Here is a 19,318-nt window from a genome sequence, read left to right as displayed (position 1 = left end):
CCCACAGTGTCCAATGCCAGGTACCCCAGAGGGTATGAACAGAACAGGTAATCATCAAGTGATCCATTCCCAGCTTCTGGCAAACAGAGGCTAGGGATACCATCCCTGCCCATCCTGGCAAATAGTCATTGAACCTATCCTCCATGAATTTATCTAGTTCTCTTTTGTATCCTCTCCTTCCCTATTGGCTCTGGGATTTTTGTGCAGTGCTTTGCCACAATTTAGTCTCTTGTAAAGAATGAAAGTACAGTTTGTTAAAGTCAGTTTAGGGATAGGAGAATAACTGGCGAGTAATATGAGAATAACAAGGGAAAATACACCTCAAAACCCTAGTTGTTATGCTGATTTTGTTTTAAAATCTACCGTTTGATATAGTGAAGATTTTTTTCTGTAAAAGACTCTTAATTATCTGAAAATCACACCTTTTTAACCAGTGTTTGGTTTATCACAGAATTGCGATATTCAAATATTTCTAGATATTACTGGGAAAAAGACAATTGGGGACCAATCCAAAGAATGGAAAAATACTCCCATTGATTTGAACGGGCTCTGAATCACTGTTGATTCTGAAGTGTAGCTGTGCTAGTAAATAAGTACTACATAATGGTAGATGATCAGAAACCTAGTTCTTATTTTTCCTTAGAATGTCTGAAAACAGAACAAACAAAGAAATGTATCATCACATTCCAGGAAACAATACAAAATTCCGTCTACTGTTGTTGAAACTTAGCCTCAGCATAATATTTTGTGGTGTTGAATTTTTCTCATGAAATATAGTACTAGAGAGTGTTCCATTCAAAGGATGGATACATTACTAGAACTGATTTCATTAATTTTGGAAAAGAAAATTAGAATAGTATTACCTGTGGATTTGTTTTAATATAGGTTAACTTTATATGGTAAATACTTTAATTTCTGAGTTAAAATATCTGGTGTTTACTGTAGGATGCAGAACTGTGGGGTTTTTTAACTTATCAGGAACAGAGTGCGACAGTAAATTTCTTTGCTCTAGGTTTACTGTTACTGCAAAACTTTTTAACAACGCTTTCCTATGTTATAATTTTGGGTTTAGTACATGTGGTAGAGAGAAATAAACTGGAAATCCTGTCTCTGTGGGTTGGAATCTGGTGTAGTTTCTGAAGGAAAACAAAATATTTTAGCGTATACTTGCCAGTTAAGCTTTTAAATGGACTTTCCATAGGATGCAACTTCTAAAATGAAAATAATGCAGAACTTCTAAAGTGGTTTCTGTGCTGATATACAGACCATGGTCTACTTGCATTTGGTTTTATAAGCTGCTGGTGGTAAAATAAGGATCCTGGCCCAAGACGACCAAAAAAACCCCCCAAAAACAGTTTCTGGGCACTTCTGACAAATTGGTGCAGAAAGCACTGAATTTTAGTCTCAGCTATTGGTTTCTGTGAAGTCTTATGCTCTGTCAAATGTATTGCCAATCTATTTACAGTTTTCTCAGGTTTCTAACTGTTGTGGTGGAAACTTAAAATTATTTTTTCTTTAGACAATATGTTACGCTACTTTACAAGTATATTTTTGTTGTTTTTGGTTAAGATCAGGAATGTTACCCTGAATCAGAATTTAGAAGCACTTAGGCAGATTTAATTACCATTAATTTGCAGTAAGGCTACTCAGTTAATATGGACATGTTTTCAAAAGGTGTAAGAGTTTGTAAAGATCTTCATTTATGGGATATAATCACCTTTAGAATCAGTTATTGTTTTACCTACTTTTCTTTCAGTGACACCCAAGACCCCACTCCTGCAAACGCTTATAAATTAATTGATTTCAGTGTAGTTTCAGGCAGGATCAAGGTTTAAGATTACTGTTAGAGAAAAATATATATCTTTTGTGATGTTTGGCTTCTTGACAGCACTTTGTGTGTATTCATTGTCCCTGAATAGTTGCTTAGCCCCTGATGCTACAAAATCATGTAACTTTACTTATCTCAGAAGTCTCATAGGATTCATTTGGGCTACTCACATTAGTAAAACTCCACATATGCTTAAGGAACTGCAGGACTGGGTCTTCACTTTCCTCTGTTGTTCATGGGAGTCTTTCAAATAGCAACAGGGGAAAGGAGTGAGGGGAGGCATAGCTCAGTGGTTTGAGCATTGGCCTGCTAAATCCAAGGTTGTGAGTTCAATCTTTGAGGGGGCCATATAGGGATCTGGGGCAGAAATTGGGGATTGGTCCTGCTTTGAGCAGGGGGTTGGACCAGATGACCTCTTGAGGTCCCTTCCAACCCTGATATTCTATGAAAGAGAGACTTTTTAAAATGGTTTAATATGATTGTAAAATTAAGTAGGTAGGTGTGCAGATTCATAGGCAAGTGAAGGAGCTGAATCTTTTTTTAATTTTTTTAAAATTACTTTCAAGCTGTTTCCCTTTTAGATTTTTAGAATATGTAGATCATCTTTCTTTTACTATCTTACCATATCTATGCTGTTAGACTTGTTTGTTGATTTTGCTGTAATAAGTTTGTTTCCATGCTATAAACAAGCAGGTAAGCAAAGAAAATAATCTTTTCATAATTAGCAACACTTACTAATGTCAGAATACAGAAAGTTCATGTAATGTACAAGATTTCACCATGTACAAATATATTTTTATGGTAAGATAAAGCTACTTAATTTCATTTTTTGAAAAAAAGAAATGCAGCTGAAAGATACCAGGTAGCGGGCATAAGAAAATGAAATATTTTAATAGTTAAGAAGGGGTACAACATGTTCTACAGGCATCAAGATAGTGCTATGCCTATATGTTTTAAAATATTCTGGAGGTACTAAATCTAGGGAAGATTTAGAAGGTTAATTCAGACCTTTGCCTCCCTTTTGAGATTGGCAAAGAGTCTGTGGATTGCAATTGTAGTTTTTGTTGTGAGGATGTATTTTTATAATGTGAATACCTATTAGAGGAACTGAATGGACAGCACCAGCTTCATATTCAGAAGCCTGAGTGGTCAAAAAATAGTAAGTATTTTGGTCACTACTGATCTACATGGGATATAAAACAGTGACCTAGAAATAAAGCATAATTTGTCCCATGCCTAATCTCCTTTTCTTAAAATAATTTAAAAAAAAAAAGCAAGAAATCTAAAAGATTGTTATAGAGGTGAAACTCATTTTTATATTAAAGACCTTTATCGTGTAATAGCAATCCAACAGTCTACTTGACTTTTTCATAAACAGTAAGTTTGTTCATATCGCGAAGTGAAATTACAGTTCCTGGTTTAAATTTCTTAGATAATTAATGACAGTTTTTATTTTAAAAAGCTTGAAAATATTTTTGATCTATGGAAGAACATTAGATCCTATGGAAGAATACACAAATCTATATTTAACCAGGTTAAACTGTAAATGATTATGAAACATCTGGAGTTAGTAAAACTGATGAAGGATAAAATGCTGGCATAACTTTATTGCAGTAGAGGTTACTGTGTAGTTCTTATTAATCAAGTCCTTGTTCCCTCATTAGGTTTGAGTTACAGAACCACAATAATAATAATTAATAGAGAGAAACCCAATAATGTAAATAGTTGAATTTAGCTTTAATCTTTTGGTAGACAGCTCCCATTCAGTACCCTGGTGATGGATATCCAGACTACAGTATGAGCTGGTCTTTTTAAATGGGCTGTGCTTGAATTCCTTTTTCAAAAAGGGCAACATCTTAAAAAGAATTAACATACTTTGGGTATGGGGGAGAAGTGTGTGTGTGTGTGTGTGGTTTTTTTGTTTTGTTTGTTTTTAATTCAGCAAGATGTTAATGACTTAGGTTATTTTTGCATGTAAGTTGTTGTGTAGTCAGCAATATTTGTCCATGGAAAGTAGTGGTTTGCTTATGGAAACAGCTCATAATATTGCATATGATGATTGAAGAAAAGCAGTTGCAATCTGTTACCAAAATTTATATTAACTTTTTTTGATTTGAGCAAATGAATGGATGTGTCAGTGCTGTCATTTAAAAAAATATATTTGTTAGTTAAAGTCTGTACAGAAGAATCATATATTTCATTTATGTATGGTAATTGTGTGCAACCTGATGATTGTTGTGTGTAATGGCTTTTATTATTAGTATCAAGTGTAAATGAAGGGATATTAGTGCTTATTGTTGAATTTAGGCTTTAATCTTCAAATTCAAGCAAAGCTTTCTTTGACTTCAGTGGGAAGTTTGCTGAGTAAAGCCTACAGAATTGCTCTACAATTAACTTAGTGAGGTTAGAAGATGTCGCTCTACTTGTAGTTATTCCCTGGACATTGAATGTTCTATCTGTTTTTCACTATTGCCAAGAGGGATTGCTTTCACTCTATAATTTTAGTGTAATTTCCAGTGGTTCTCTTTAAACAAAGTCTGGCGGTTTCAAATCTGTAAAACTCTGTTAAAGGGAATGACTTGTTAATTTACTTGTGAACTTCTGTGTTATTACATAACGTATATAAATAAACTTTTATACTACTGTTCACACTTTTTTTTTTTTTTTTTCCTGTGTGTATATGAAGTTGGCTGCTGCCCCAAAATTCACCAGTGCCCACTGTGGTGGAATTCAGTACAGCTCCTCTGGGATACGGAGGCAGATCCAGATCTGGGAGAATGTCTCAGTGAGGAGTGGGGCAGGGGCTTTACCTCGGCACTCATCCAGGCTAACCCTCTCTGCCGACCCTGGGTATGGTCCTTTCCCAAATTGGGTTGTGCTGTAGTTTGTCATTTTGAAGTTCATGATAGGCAGTTGGTGACAGCATGGCTGGATCCTCCACAGTAGAGACAAGCTGTGCTCCTTTTCCTCAGTGGTGACATTGTAGCAGGTATATCAGCTGCATGGGTTTGTGTTCTGGATCGGAGATGGGTACGTAAGACCAGTGGTCAGGTGGTGGGACAGCCCCCTTCCTTTCCTCATGTTGCTGTTGGAGCCTGTTGCTGAGGTTGACAAAAGCATCTAGGTTGGTCGGGGCCTCCACGTGAGCTACATCATTCTTAATGTCCTTGTGTAGGTCGAACTGGAATGGGTAGAGCTGGGCCGCTTCATTCCACTGGATGTCGGAGACTAGTTGCTGAAAGTGGGCAGCAGCAGAGAAGGCCATTTTCTGTCCATGCTGGAGTTTGCGCAGGGCTGCCTCCACCGAGTGGGCATGGCGGGGGCCATTGAATATGGCGGAAAATGCCTGGAGGAAGGTATTCCAATGAGATAGATAGTGTTGGGCTTCTCACTTGAGTGGGGAAGAGGTCCAATCCAACGTGTCTCCTGTCAGGAGACTAATAACGAGTCCTACTTTTGCTGGATTGGTCAGATAGGACTGGGGACAGAGCAGAAACAGCAGGAGACACAGGTAAAGAAACTCCCTGAATTTTTGGTGGTCCCCATTAAAACATTCTGGGAGGGGGACTGGTGGCCATGGGTTCAGGTTTGTGGCTTCAGTGCATGCCCGGAGCACAGTGTTGTCATCTCATAGCCATGCCACTTGCTCTGGTTATCTGTGACTTGCTATGCCAGTTGAGCCAGCAGTGGCACATTTTAACCATGAAGCTGTGTGGATTGCCTATGCAGAGCTTGGTTCTCTGTTGTGAGCTGCGATGCTTGGGCTCACAGTGTAGGGAGCTCCTCATGGGAGCTGTCAGCCCATTAAGTGCTCTCTGGGGCATGCTGGTTTGGGAGTGGCCTGCTGTCTCCTTGCTCCTACAGGGTAGGCCTTCCCCATGGGCTAGGGTGGTCCAGGCAAACTGTCAGTATACTGCCGAGTCAGAACCAGTGATCAGAGCAGGGTCAAACCTGAAGCAGTGAGTAGCAGAGGAGTTTGTAGTAAACTTCCAGGCAGAGGTTGACACCAAGAATCGGAATCCAAGTCAGGTTTTAGGGTTGAGGTAGGGTCCAAATCGACATGAAGTCGAAGTCAGGAGCTCATGAGCAGAAAGTAGGAATGGCTCTGGCAACTACAGAAGATCCATGATGTTGTCTGGATGCTTTCTGGAATACCCTTTGCATTTATGTAGGACAGGGAACCAATCAGGAGCCATGAAGCTACTGCCTGTTGAACCTTGCTGAGTGGCAGAACATGGAGGTGTTAGCTGTCTAGCAGCTCTGCAGGGCCTTGCAGTTGAGGGTTGTGTTGGCTAGAAATCCTTTCTGTCTCTTACGAAAGAAATTTATAGTGATGGGATCTGGAGAAACCCTGTCTTCTGGACTCTGGAAGGTTTTTATTACTAAAGGTTTGGCAAGCCCCTATTAAATATATCAGCAGGATTTTGCAATTGCAACCACCTCCTCTGCTGAGGGCAGTAAAGGGATCCTCTCCTTTCCAGCAAGGAGGCTCTGCAGACACCGTTCCCCACCCCCTCATATTCATCTGTCCACAAGATGGTGCTCTTGTGCCTGGAAAACCCAAGTGCAAGTTGACTCTGGACAGATGCTGGGAGGTACTAACAGTTTAAAGTGGAAGATCATCTCTCTTATTCCAAATCCCCCAAAATAGATTTTGCTGTTGCAGCCTGGATAAAGTCTGCTTCCATTCTTCTGGAAGTCAGCATTTGTTATAAATAATGCCCTTTTGCAGAAAATTTAGGAGGCTGATTACTCTGATTTATGAGCTTTAGACCACAAACTTCAATATGGCCACTTACAGCTTCAACATTTCTAGCTGAAGTCTGGATATTGGACCATAATAAACAGATGACAAGACACTGCATCCTCCAGAAAATTAGAAGAAACATACCCAGATGCTTACTGGTCCCCTACACTAGCAATGACCTGCATCAGAACTTCATAAAACTGCAAACCAGTGCTGAATGTTGTTCAGACCAGGGGAGTGCAATCTGGTTATGCTTTGGAAGCAGAAATATTCCTTGAAGAATTGTATAATGCTTATTTTTAAGATGTGTAAGGTATTTCATCTTCCTCATAGAACTTGGAGTAAATTTTTTGGTCCTTGATTTTAAAGTCCCCGTTTGACTTTAAAATCAGTTTTACCTTGGACTAGGGCAGGTGGTCTTGACCCCGCAGGGGGTCATGAGGCTATTACGTGGGGGTCACGAGCTGTCAGCGTCCACCCCCAAACCCCGCTTTGCCTCCAACATTTATAATAGGGTTTAGTATATAAAAAAAGTGTTTTTAATTTGTAAGGGGCGGGTCCACACTCAGAGGCTTGCTGTATGAAAGGGGTCACCAATACAAAAGTTTGAGAACCACTAGACTAGGGTGACTTTTTTTTTTTTTTAAAGCAACACTTGACCTCGGGGATGTGTGTCTCCATGTTTCAGTCACAAGAAACATATTGGTGATTCTATTGCTCTAAGTGGAAAAACTCAGCTTATCCTTCACTTTGGAACTGTGAGCAGTGCTTCCAGAATATTGAGAAGTATTTCTCATTCATTGTTTCATCAATAGATGATTATCAGTATGATGGTGAGGACTGAGGCACTTTGGAGAGAAGTTAACCCATGTCTACACTGGCTCATCCAGGTTCCTTTAGAGCAGAACACAGTGAGAGTTGTCTATAGACGCATGTAGACTGTTCAAGAACTGGGTCTAGTGATATTGTAGAAATGAACTCTCTACTGGAGTAATGGATTCTCTCATTTTGGATCCTTTTATAGGTATAGAAATTAACAAAGTTACTGCCTTCTGAGAAGTGAATCTCTAAGAATGGACAGGCTGACGAGATCCAGGGGCAGGTGAAGGAAGCGCATGACTTTTGTGCTGTCCTGTCAAGATGTAATCTTCTGGATTTAAATCCATCTCCACCCTTTTACAGTTGTTACTCCTGGCAGCAGATATTCCAGCAATCTGAAAACTTGGAACTTCTCATACCAATACAGGCCTTTTTCTCTTCATGGCTGAACAGATGAAACGTTCATAAAACTGCCACTGTGGTAGCTCCATAAGCTACTTTTATGCAGGATGTCAGCCTTTGAGTGTTAATGGTTACATGTGGAGTCCCATATTGGCCAAGGTGTGTGGTCTAGCATGGGGAGAAAAGTGATATGTGGTTGAGCTGAAGGTGGTTTAGATCGGGGTTCTCAACCTTTTTCTTTCTGCCTCCCTCCCCCCCAACATGCTATTAAAAACTCCACAGCTCACCTGTGCCATAACAACTATTTTTCTGCATATCAAAGTTAGGGGTTAGCAAGCAGGGCAATTACCTGGACCCCCATGAAGCTAAGTTGCTCGGGCTTTGGCTTCAGCCTTGGGTGGTGGGGTTTGGGGCCCCGGACTATGGTTCTGCACAGCTGGCCTTCGGCTTTCTGCCCTGGGCCCTAGCCAATTTAGTGCCGGTCATCCTTGGCGTACCCCCTGAAACCTGCTCGTGGCACCACAGGGGCCCCAGACACCTGGTTGAGAACCACTAGTTTAGACTGCTTTTCTCTACAAGTTACAACTCTGCCTCAGGAAACACACTCCAAAGTCAAGCACAGCTGTAGCTGCCTCTGTAAACTGCCAGTGCAGCATGACAAGATATTGACACAGGATCCTTTCTTGTCTTCTTATGGGCCAGAAGAAAGATATATTCTCTCTCTCTTTCGATTCTCCATAGATTTTGATGAGAAAATGAAACATCTGCCTGGTTTACAGCAATGATATTTGGGAGGGGGGCGGGGGGAAGCAAGAGAAACAATTCTACCCCTTCCTCATATCCTCCTTCATCTCTTCCTATGAGCTTTATCCCACAATATCCAATTTCCCTCTGCTCTCTTCTACCCCTGTCTCAGACAAGTATGCAAAGTTGCTCCAATGCCTACACTAGTACTTGCCTCTTCAGTTACACCTCATGCACATGCTATAGCTGTGCCCAAATTCCTGCCCTCAGCAGCACCTCCAGGACCAGCCTCCACAGAAGGCTGAATCTTCTTTGGAGAGCTCCCTGTTCTTAAATGGTTTTTCCTAGTCCTCATATGGAGATGATATCCTGTCTTGCAGGGGAGCCAGTGTCTGTCCTAGAGGGAGTTATCAAAACCTCTTTCTCCCTTTGCTAAGGGGTGGAAGCAGAACTATTCCTTTTTCCTCTCTCCATGTCAGAAGCAAGGGCAGGAGTGAGAGCAATGTCATTTGAGCTGGCAGAGTGGAATGGATTTACTTTGTTGTCTGTTGGCCCTTGTGATGGGGTGTGCATACCCTGCACTGGACAAGAGGGGGTTAACCCCACACTATTGGCAGCGGAAGTCCCGCCTCTCAGATGGTGCTGAGCATGCTGCAGCTACTGCCTCAGTATAAAAGGGAGCAGGCCAGCTCATTCTAGGCTGACCGCCGGAGGGGAAGGACGTTGGGCGATAACCAGAGCAAGTGGCATGGCTATGAGATGACAACACTGTGCTCCGGGCATGCACTGAAGCCACAAACCCGAACCCGTGGCCACCAGTCCCCCTCCTAGAATGTTTTAATGGGGATCACCAAGAATTCAGGGAGTTTCTTAACCTGTGTCTCCTGCTGTTGCCTGGGTAAGACCTGAGATCTATGGCTGGGAAGAAACCCTCCAAGTCAGTGTGGCTCCCAGGGTAGTCTACCCCTTGGTGTTGGAACGAGACTGGCCAGAATTTTGGGAAATCTTTTGAGGCCACGGCTGACAATCTCCAGGAAGAGGAGATGTAGGCTCTGCAAGGGGGGAACTCTTCGGCCACTCCAGGAACCTTGATCCCGGAGAAGGACCGTCTCAACCCCCTGAGCTGCCTGCCGAGTACCCCCAGGTACAGAGTACCCTGTCGAAGATGCCCAATGGGAGTTGAAGCGTGACAGGGACTTAGTACAGGAACAGAGGGAAGACCCATCTTTAAGTAGAGCCTGTGAGCAGGCAGCGACCCAAGACTGAGAGAGACGATACACCACACCCCTCACAAGGACCATGGTTTGAGATTCGAGGGGACTGCCTCTACCAAGTGGTGCAGGAACCCCAAACACAGGAAGTCATCCGACAGCTCTTGGTACCCCAGAGCCTGCACAGGAGCCTTCTGCATTTGGCTCTTGCAGTACCTTGGGCAGGACACTTGGGTAGAGAGAAGACTCTCCAGAGGATAGCCTGCTGGTTTTTCTGGCCTGGCATACACACCAGGAGGTGAGGGATTATTGTGCTTCCTGCCCTGAATGCCAGTGGGCCACACCGAAAGGGGTCCCTAGGGTCCCCCTCGTACCTCTCCCTGTGACTGGCGTATTATTTGAACGAGTTGGCATGGATCTGGTGGGACCGCTAGAAAAGAGTCAGACAGGGAACTGGTTTGTCTTTGTACTGGTCTGTTATGCAACACACTATTCCTAGACCATTCCCTTACGCATGGCTATGACCCCTAACGTTGCGACAGAACTAGTGAAGATTTTCGCTTGGGTCAGGATACCCAAGGAGATCCTAACTGATCAGGACACCAGTGTGTCCTCCATGAGGCAACAACTCCGCTATCAATTTGAACGTTTGGATCCTCAGGACTTCGGCGTACCACCCACAAACCGATGGGTTAGTCAAACGCTTTAATGGAACTCTCAAGTTAATGCTCCATAAGTTTGTAGAAGACGACCCCCAACATTGGGACACCTTATCGCCGGCTCTACTGTTTGCTCTATGGGAGGTCCCACGAGCCTCAACCAGGTTCTCTCCCTTTGAGTTTCCCTATCGGAAACAACCTCGGGGCATCTTGGATCTCATGAAAGAGGACTGGGAGACACAAGGAACGTGGGTCCTGGGAACCACCCAGAATGTGTTATGGCTCTGGGAGCGCTTGCAGGTCATAGGCACCTTCACTTGAGAGAACTTGTTGCAGGCTCAGCGAACCCAGGAGCAACAGTATAACACAGGGACTAAGGTACTCCATTTTGATCCTGGAGACCGGGTTCTACTATTATTGCCGTCGCATGAATCGGAGCTATTAGCCAAGTGGCAAGGACCCTTTGAAGTGTATCACTGGGTAGGACCAGTAGATTACAAAATCAGGCTATCAGCGCAATGGAAAGAAGTACGCATGTACCACATGCATTTTGTTGAAAGCCTGGAAGGACAGAGAGGCCTTATTCATCGCACCCTTACCCCCTGAACTGGAACTTGGACCATTAGTAGGCGAACCCCTACAACCATGGCCAGTGCTAATGGGCGAGGACCTCAGCCCCACACAATGAGAACAGCTACAGTGTCTCAAACAGGACTTCTCGGACGTCTTGTCAACGCACCCAGGATGGACCGACGTCCTAAGCCACCATATTGCAACAACCCCGGGACAGAGGGTGAGGGACAACCATCGGCCCCTCCCCAGGAAGATGTGGGATGCTGTCTGCCAGAAATTGGAGACAATGCTTGAGATAGGAGTTGTGGAAGTATCTCAAGTGAATGGCGAAGCCCGATCATTCTAGTCCCAAAACCCAACAGCGTCATCTGCTTTTGCATTAATTTTTGAAAAGTCAGCGCTATCTCCCAGTTTGACATCTATCCAGTGCTTTGCATTGAAGAACTCCTGGAGCGACTAGGGGGAGCTAAATATTTGTCGACGCTAGATCTAACAAAGGGGTATTGGCAGATACCCCTGACACCAAACTCCAGGGCAAAGACTGGCTTTTCCACACCATACAGCCTCTTCCAGTTCACAGCTATGCTTTTTGGACTACATGGGGCAGCCGTCGCTATTCAGCGGTTGGTGAACAAAGTACTCCAGCCTCACGATTGCTACACAGCAGCATATATAGACGACATTGTGATTTATAGCCGCAATTGGGAGGGCCACCTTTGACACCTAACCAGTATTTTCAAGGCCCTTCAAGAGGCGGGTCTCATGGCCAACCCCGCAAAATGCAGTCTTGGGCAGGAAGAGGTGACGTACCTGGGACATATAGTGGGAAGAGGTAAGTTACGGCCTCTGATGGGGTATCAGCTAGAGCTTGCACCTTAATGCCGACAATGAAGAAGCAAGTGTGCCAATTCCTGGAATTGGGCGTATATTATCGGTGTTTTGTACCGGACTTCGCAACAATAGTGGCCCTCCACTCTGACCTAACCAAAAGTTCTCAACCCTCGTAGGTGCGGTGGTTCAGTAAGTCTGAGGAGGCATTCCAGACCCTGAAGAAACAGCTAGTGCAGGAACCAGTCCTCGCACATCCAGACTTCTCAAAGGACTTCATATTGCAAACGGATGCCTCGGAAGTGGGAGTAGAGGCCATCCTGTCCCAGGAAATCAAGGGGGAAGAACACCCCATTTTATATCTAAGTCGTAAGTTGTTCCCTAGGGAAACACACTATTCGATGATCAAAAAGGAGGCCTTTGTGGTAAAGTGGGCTATCGGCGCCTATGCTATTATGTGCTCGGCAGCTCCTTCACATTGCTTACCGATCACGCACCACTCCAGTGGCTGCACAGCATGAAGGACACTACTCCCAATATGTATTGGTACTTCTCCCTCCAACAGTCTGATTTCCGTGTCTGTCATTGGCCAGTTAAGGCTCTCAGTTAAGGAATGGGCCAGGAAGTAACCACAAACAAAGGGTGAACTCGAGCAGTACTGAGGGTTGATTTATTGCTTCTCTTATTTGCTCAATTATACTCTCTCACACATCACATTCATGCTGGCAGGCGGCAGGCGCGGATGTTAGTTTCGATTTCACAGATGACTGTGGGTGATCAGGCTCCAGCTGCCCAGAGATTGAACACGGGGCGACGAGAGTCCCTGGAGTCCCTTCGGATCTGCGGGAGGGCTCTACTGCTTCCGGTCCGGTCCAGAGTTCTTGCTGTCGTGGGTTACATCTCTCTCTGGCCGTTTCTGCCATAGGTTTATGTATAGTCCCATATATATCTTGATCATCCTTACACGGTAATATTTTGGTTCAAGCCTTGCAATTTGGTTTCTCACACTCACATTATCTCACTCATTCCTTACATTAATTGATTATATTACCAATTGTATTCATGCTTATGAATATGTAGAGCCATGTAGCTTTAAGCAAGCATTTAATGTCATCAGGGACTGTCCTTTGCTGCTTATGGTTTTGCAACAGCATAACAGGAAGCTATGCAAACTGCACTTGAAAGAGGGAATGGGGGCCGCATCTGGCTACAGGTGGGAGTCCCCGTTGACCCAGTGGCAGACCACTCCGTCACTGTCAGGGCCCTGGGTCGAGGCCTGGTGGAGTCGGGTGCGCCCATGCCTCCCTACCTGGGCCGCCACCTCCCTGGATATTGGCCACTGGGGCTCACTGCCCTGCGCCCAGGGGCAGCGATATTGATACCGGTCATTGGGCCTCACTGCCCTGCGCCCAGGGGCTGTGATATTGATCCTGGCCATTGGGCTGCATTACCCCTTACCAGAGGGCTGTTGTATGGACCCTGGCCACTAAACCATATTGCCCTGCATTACCCCATACCAGATGCCTGTTGTATGGACCCTGGCCACTAAACCATATTGCCCTGCACCTGAGGGTGGCTATATTGACTCTAGCCGCTAGGCCGCGCTGCCCTGAATGTAAGGGCTGCTGGAAGTGACTCTGGCTACTTTCAGGCTAAAGGTGGTTGGGGAGACTGTAACGGTGGCATCACAGCCCCGCCCCAAAAGGGGGATGGGGTGTGCATACCCTACGGCAGTCCTGTTAAGCACCGATCAAAACTGCTGAGAGAAGGAACAGAACCAGTAGATCAAAGATCCAATCTCTTCTCTTCATGGGCCCTGCAGTTTATCACGGGAGCTGCAAGCCTCCTAGCATGCGGCTTGCAAGCATGGAATGGAGGGAATTGGGTTTTTGCTTATGTTGGTTCAATTGGAGTTACCCTACGTCCAAGAGAGTTGGTTCCTGAAAAAAATATTTTTCTTTACATCATATAGATATGGAGACAACCAGACAGAGAGGGATTTATGTAAGGGCTGTTATAAAGAGGACGGTGATCAGTTGTTCTCCATGTCTCTTGAAGGTAGGACAAGAAGTAATGGGCTTAATCTGCAGCAAGGGAGATTTAGGTTAGATATTAGGAAAGTGTTTTAACTGTAAAAGTTGTTTAAATCTCTGGATTTGGAATTGTTAAACTTCTGGGAATTCCGGCTGGGGTTGTAGAATCCTCCTCATTGGAGATTTTTAAGAGCAGGTTGAACAGCTTGTCAGGGAGGGTCTCGGTTTTCTTGGTCCTATCTCTGAGCTGGACTTGATAGCTCTCAAGGTCACTTCCAGCCCCATAATTCTATTATTCTATGATCTGTGGCTAAGTATAATTTCTGCACATCTTAGCTACCTTGCAGATATCCACAGATATCTTTACTGACTTGTGGGAGTTTAATTTGTCATATGCCTCAGAGTTCTAATAAGAAATTCTTAAACAAAAAAAAAAATCACAAGGCCAAGGTGTGCCATCGAAGAACTGCACTAGTTTCTGACGTTCCTTGTTTGTGAAGCTGATACAAATGCCAGCATCTAACGTCTTCTGCTTTTGCCACCGCTTCTTATCCTAGGGTACAGTGCTCCTCCTGAAATGGTCATTTTAAAATACTGATCTTGCTATTTGCTTTTGCTTCCAGTTATGACTGAAGTCTCATTTGCTTACTATAGAATCTGGGCTGTTTTTCTGACAGCTCATGGGCGGGGTGGAAGAGTGGGAAACAATGTACTCAAGAAAGCCAGATCTCCTTTACATTAGAGTTCCTTTGGAATAGATGGATAAAAGTCTGTACTTTTGCTCAGGGTTCAAGCTTTAGTTATTAGCAACCTTAAATGTACAGCTTCAGAGATGCAGTTAAGTACCCATCCCTGTTGTAATATTTCCTCCGTGCCATTGCTTATATTCCTCATTATTCACTTCTATTCCTGTCCCTGTTCACGTCCCATTTTCGCCCCAGAACATCACAAAGCTCTCCTTTTTAACTCTTTACAGAGTGGGGCTGGATTGCCTTTCAGTGAAGTGTGTATTTGTATGGCTGTTTCATTCACCCAGTGGGTTAGGAAGTTGGTTATGTTGACCACCATGTCTCCCTTGCATTGCTTTCCAGCAATGTAAGATAATCCTTAGGACATTAGTTTCTCTCGCCTATGTCTTTTTTTTCCCTCTTATTTTTATGTAAGCTATGTCCTGAGAATAAGGGCTCTTCACCCCTCTTATGATAGTAAGAGCATTGTAAGAGGGCCAGAAGCAGGACTCTAGCCTCCAGGTATACCTTAGATAAGATAATTAAGGATTGTATACAGAATTTAACAAGATAGCAGGGTCTATCTTCTCCCCCACTCCACTAACATCATGTAAATTATAGCCTATTTGACTACATCTCTTCTTGTCTCCTGAGTGGTGCCTGATGAATCTTTCGTAGGAAATGTGCAAGGCAGCAACTTCATTTTCATTACACGATTTCATAACACCTTTTTAAAATAATGTGTGGACTTCAGCTTTGGACTGCAGATTCCTCAAGGCACTTGTGTCTTATTGGTATCCCTGAGAATACCCTCTTTATGCTCAGAAACAAGCATCTTACCCATCTTGCTCTACCTGTTACTGAAGTGCTGTGTTTTAGAACCTTTATATGTACCAGCAGTAACTAGACCATCTCTTAGGTACTTGCAGTAGTCTGGCTAACCTGATGCAGGTGTGTCCCACCTTGGGAATTATGATAGCGTACAGGTCATGAGAGTAGATTTGTAATTCTGAACATCTTCATTCCTCCATTTAGCTAGAACCTTCTCATTTGTTAGTTGGTTCCTCAGAAAAGGCTAATTATCCTCAGGTATATTCCCTTTAATTTTGTGTAATCAGTTGTGTTTTTCTGCTATAGCAGGGATAAATTGAATAGAAAGCCCATGGGAACAGATGAGAGAAACTACAAAAAGCTGAAAATTTCACTCATTTCCACTTCACCAGACAGAGGGGGTGAATTTATTATTTGCATTGGTGTAACTGGACCACAGAAGACAAGGGCTAGATTCTGATACCATCTCTCACAATGAATAGTGACGCTGCTTGTGGAGTAAGTTAGGTGGGTAGGAGTCTCTGAATGTGACCCTCAAAAGTTTTGTTTCTTTTCTTCTACAAGAGTGGCAATGAATATAGCAAAATATTCCTGAAGTAAAAGAGAAAAATACAGCTGCTGCATTCTTATGGTTGCATCTTATAAAGGTCCACAGTCACCTTCTACAAGAGTTGGCATGCACAGTCATAAAGCTATGGGATTAAGGAGCTTCAGTCAAAAAAGAGCTTGTAGTTGGAGCTTTATATATACTCTCCCCACTTAAAACCCCAGTTGAAAGTTTATATCTGCCTTGTCAAAAAAGGAGTTCTAGACAGCTTCAGCTCACTGAGAGCAATGCTAATGCTACGCTAATGCTATAGGCCACAGACCCCCAGAACTGCCACTAGATAAAAAGCAGTAGTGTCCAAAACAGCAATTAATTTTCTTTTTCCTCGCAAATTTTAATGTGCAGTATTTGAACAATACCCTTTTGTGTAATGATTTAAAAAAAGCCCTCTGAAACTTGAAGAGTTTCCAGGTCTAAATGCCTTTTGAGTAAGTCTCCAAAATGATAAAAAGCCTACGTTTATATAATCCTAAAGGGTTTTTACAATGTTTAGCTTTGGCTCTAGTCAGAAATGTTACAGGTATCTTATTCAAAAACTGTAGCTTATCCAAGATTCATTGGTGAGGCACACTCAACTTTAAGTACCATATTTCTGAATAGTAGAAGAGTTTAGACTATCTCTCAGGAAATAATTATCCCCATTTCCTACCTCATGTGTTCTATTTTGGCACAAACTCATAAGTTGTTAATGGAGATTTTGCATAAATTCGGTGAAAGCAATTTTTGTAAAAGGTCACATAGAAGTATTATAATTAGTAATGTAGTCTCATTTTTCCAATTGAAAACAATACTCATTTTCCCTCTTTTCCCCTGCACCCCTGATTTTGTGATGCTGACCTTTGGTGAAATTTATGCCTTCCTAGGTGATAAATACTGAATAGTTACACTTGAATTTCAGAAATGCAAAGAAGTTTGACTTTGAAAATTGACACAACACATTTTACTGTTCAAACAAGACTTGGAACCCTATTCCTTTTGTAAAAAGACAAAAAACACAGAAGAAAATCTTAAATATTCTCTTTATCAGATCTTTTCATTTAAGTTTTACTGCAAACTTTACTTCTAACGTTTTTTATGAGATTTGCATCACAAATATGAGACTAGATATATAAACAAAATAAAATATTAGAGTTCAACTCTCCAGCAACTTCATGGGTTGAGAGTCTCTACAAAATATCATTGAACTCTTGTGGAGCTAAAATTAATAGGTCTCCACATTTTATGCCTCATTACATCCACCATTTTTAGAAGAGGAACTGGCAGATATGCCGCCAGGAATCTCTAAACTCACTCCTAAAGGGAAATTAGAAAGGAAAATATGCAGCAATACCTGTCTTGCTTTTCGCAGTTTCTTAGCTGTTTTTTTAACTATAGATTTTTAATAACCAACTTTTATAAACTATCTTTTGTTCAGTAGGATCCTAAATCGCTATAAATGTAAATTTATACGTGAACTACTGCAAATTGAGAGATCACTCACAGCTCAACTGCAGATACCTTTGGGGTGCAACATAAGAGTTGTTTAGGACTCTGATCCTGTAAAGACTTGTACATATGCTTCACTTTACAGGCTATGAGTACTTCCGTTGAAATCAATGGGATTGAAGATTAAGCATTTGTGTAAATCTTTGCAGGATCTGGGCCTAACAGTGCACAGCAATTCTGTGAAACAGTTTAGGACAGGGTTTCTCAATCTGGGGGTCATGACTCCTAAGGGGGTCATGAGGCAGTTTCGTGGGAGTCGTGAGCTGTCAGCCCCAGGCCCTGCAATGAGTGGGGGCAGGACAGCCCTGAACCCCCTTCAGATTGAAATTTAAATTAATTAAAAACCCCAGTTTTTAATTTATAAAGGGGTTTGCACCCAGAGGCTTGCTATGTGAAAGCGGTCACCAATACAAAAAATTTGGGAACAACTGGTTTAGGACAACTTTTGAAGAGTAATCTCCACAGTGTTAAAACTTCATATTTTCCTTGGAGTACTTGTTCATATGCACATTCCGATAATGGTGCGCATGTGCCTCGCGCCAGAGATTGGAATCTTTTGGCTGGCAGTATCCATAAAGTGCACATGTATTCTTCAGTCCTTATGCTCTGCATTAAAGGCATACAAGGACGAAGTGTGCTGACCACCATTCAGTTCTTCTCATTGTCTCCTTGATTGGTAACAGACCCTGTCCAAGAGACTGCCAGCTCTTTCTTAACTAGATGGTTTTTATTGTTAAGCTTTTCTACTTTTAATCAGTAGTTCTTAGTTAATGGTTTATAGTTGACTGCTTGCCTTTTGTAACCCTTAGCTTTAGATTTTGTTACTTATCTCTGGGATGGGGTTGTGACACTGGCAAACCTGCTGCCAACTGATGCCAAGGTTCCTAGGCCTCAACAGAACACTCACCAGTAGCTGGAAACCAGTCTAGCTCACCTGTGTATTAGCATTGTTAAAATAGATGGTAAGTTTTAAATAATGTATATAGACTTTATGAAATGCTTGTAGGATGTGGCATGTGGTAATCTCACATATATCCTCTGTACCCCAATTTATGAGGTCGTATTGAGTGTTTGTTTTGTAAACCTCTGTAGTTGTGTAAATAAACAAATGTAAAATGCTGGCTTCCTACATAAGGTGTTAGGTCCTGCTGACCAAGAGGGCCTATTGAAACAAAATGAGATACTGTGAAACATCAGAAAGCAAAGACCTTAGTTGCTCCCCCCTCCTCACCTTGAAGAGGAGACATACATGTGGACTCATCCCATTAGCTTGAACTCTGGGGGAAGGGAATACAAATTATTGACAAGAAGAAAATTGGATCTTTATGCTGCTTGGACTTGGAGAGTGCAAGATTTCTAACCATAAGCAAGGGATCCTCAGTACTTGATCTGGCTTAACCGTAGAGGACTTATGAAGCTTGCTTTCTACAGCAGCTTCTCTTACCTTTTAGAATCTGACTGTAACTTGTGTGTATATTTACCTGCTTTAAACCTTGTAAATAACTCCTTTCTTTTTCTTAATAAATCTTTAGTTAATGTATTATAGGATCTAAGGTGCCATTGATCTGGAGTAAGTGACTGGTCCTTTGTAACTGAGAGTAACCTGAATATTGTTGTGATTTTTGGTGTTAGGGACCATCTATCACAAAGGCAAACTTACCTGGGTGGCAAGATAGATGGGAGAATCCAGGTGGGACTGTCTGTGACTCCATGTTAAGGTTGCTATATAGTGCTTGAGGAGTTCTAAGTATAGAACTCACAATCAGTTTGGGGTTTGTGCCCTGCTTCTTAACAGTCTGCCCTGAGGTTGGTAATCGGGGTTC

The 19,318-nt window shown here is 42.8% G+C and overlaps 1 protein-coding gene across 9 annotated transcripts in view; it reads left to right on the top strand.

Annotated features, from left to right (window-relative positions):
• The window catches only part of CCDC91 (coiled-coil domain containing 91), a 319,501-nt gene that overhangs the window by 19,633 nt on the left and 280,550 nt on the right, over window positions 1–19,318 (top strand). The window lies entirely within an intron of this gene.

Source organism: Natator depressus, chromosome 1, assembly GCF_965152275.1.
Source record: "Natator depressus isolate rNatDep1 chromosome 1, rNatDep2.hap1, whole genome shotgun sequence".
NCBI lineage: Eukaryota > Metazoa > Chordata > Testudines > Cheloniidae > Natator > Natator depressus.
The sequence above is the reverse complement of the archived record's forward strand: the minus strand, read 5'-3'. Positions and strand labels throughout refer to the sequence as shown.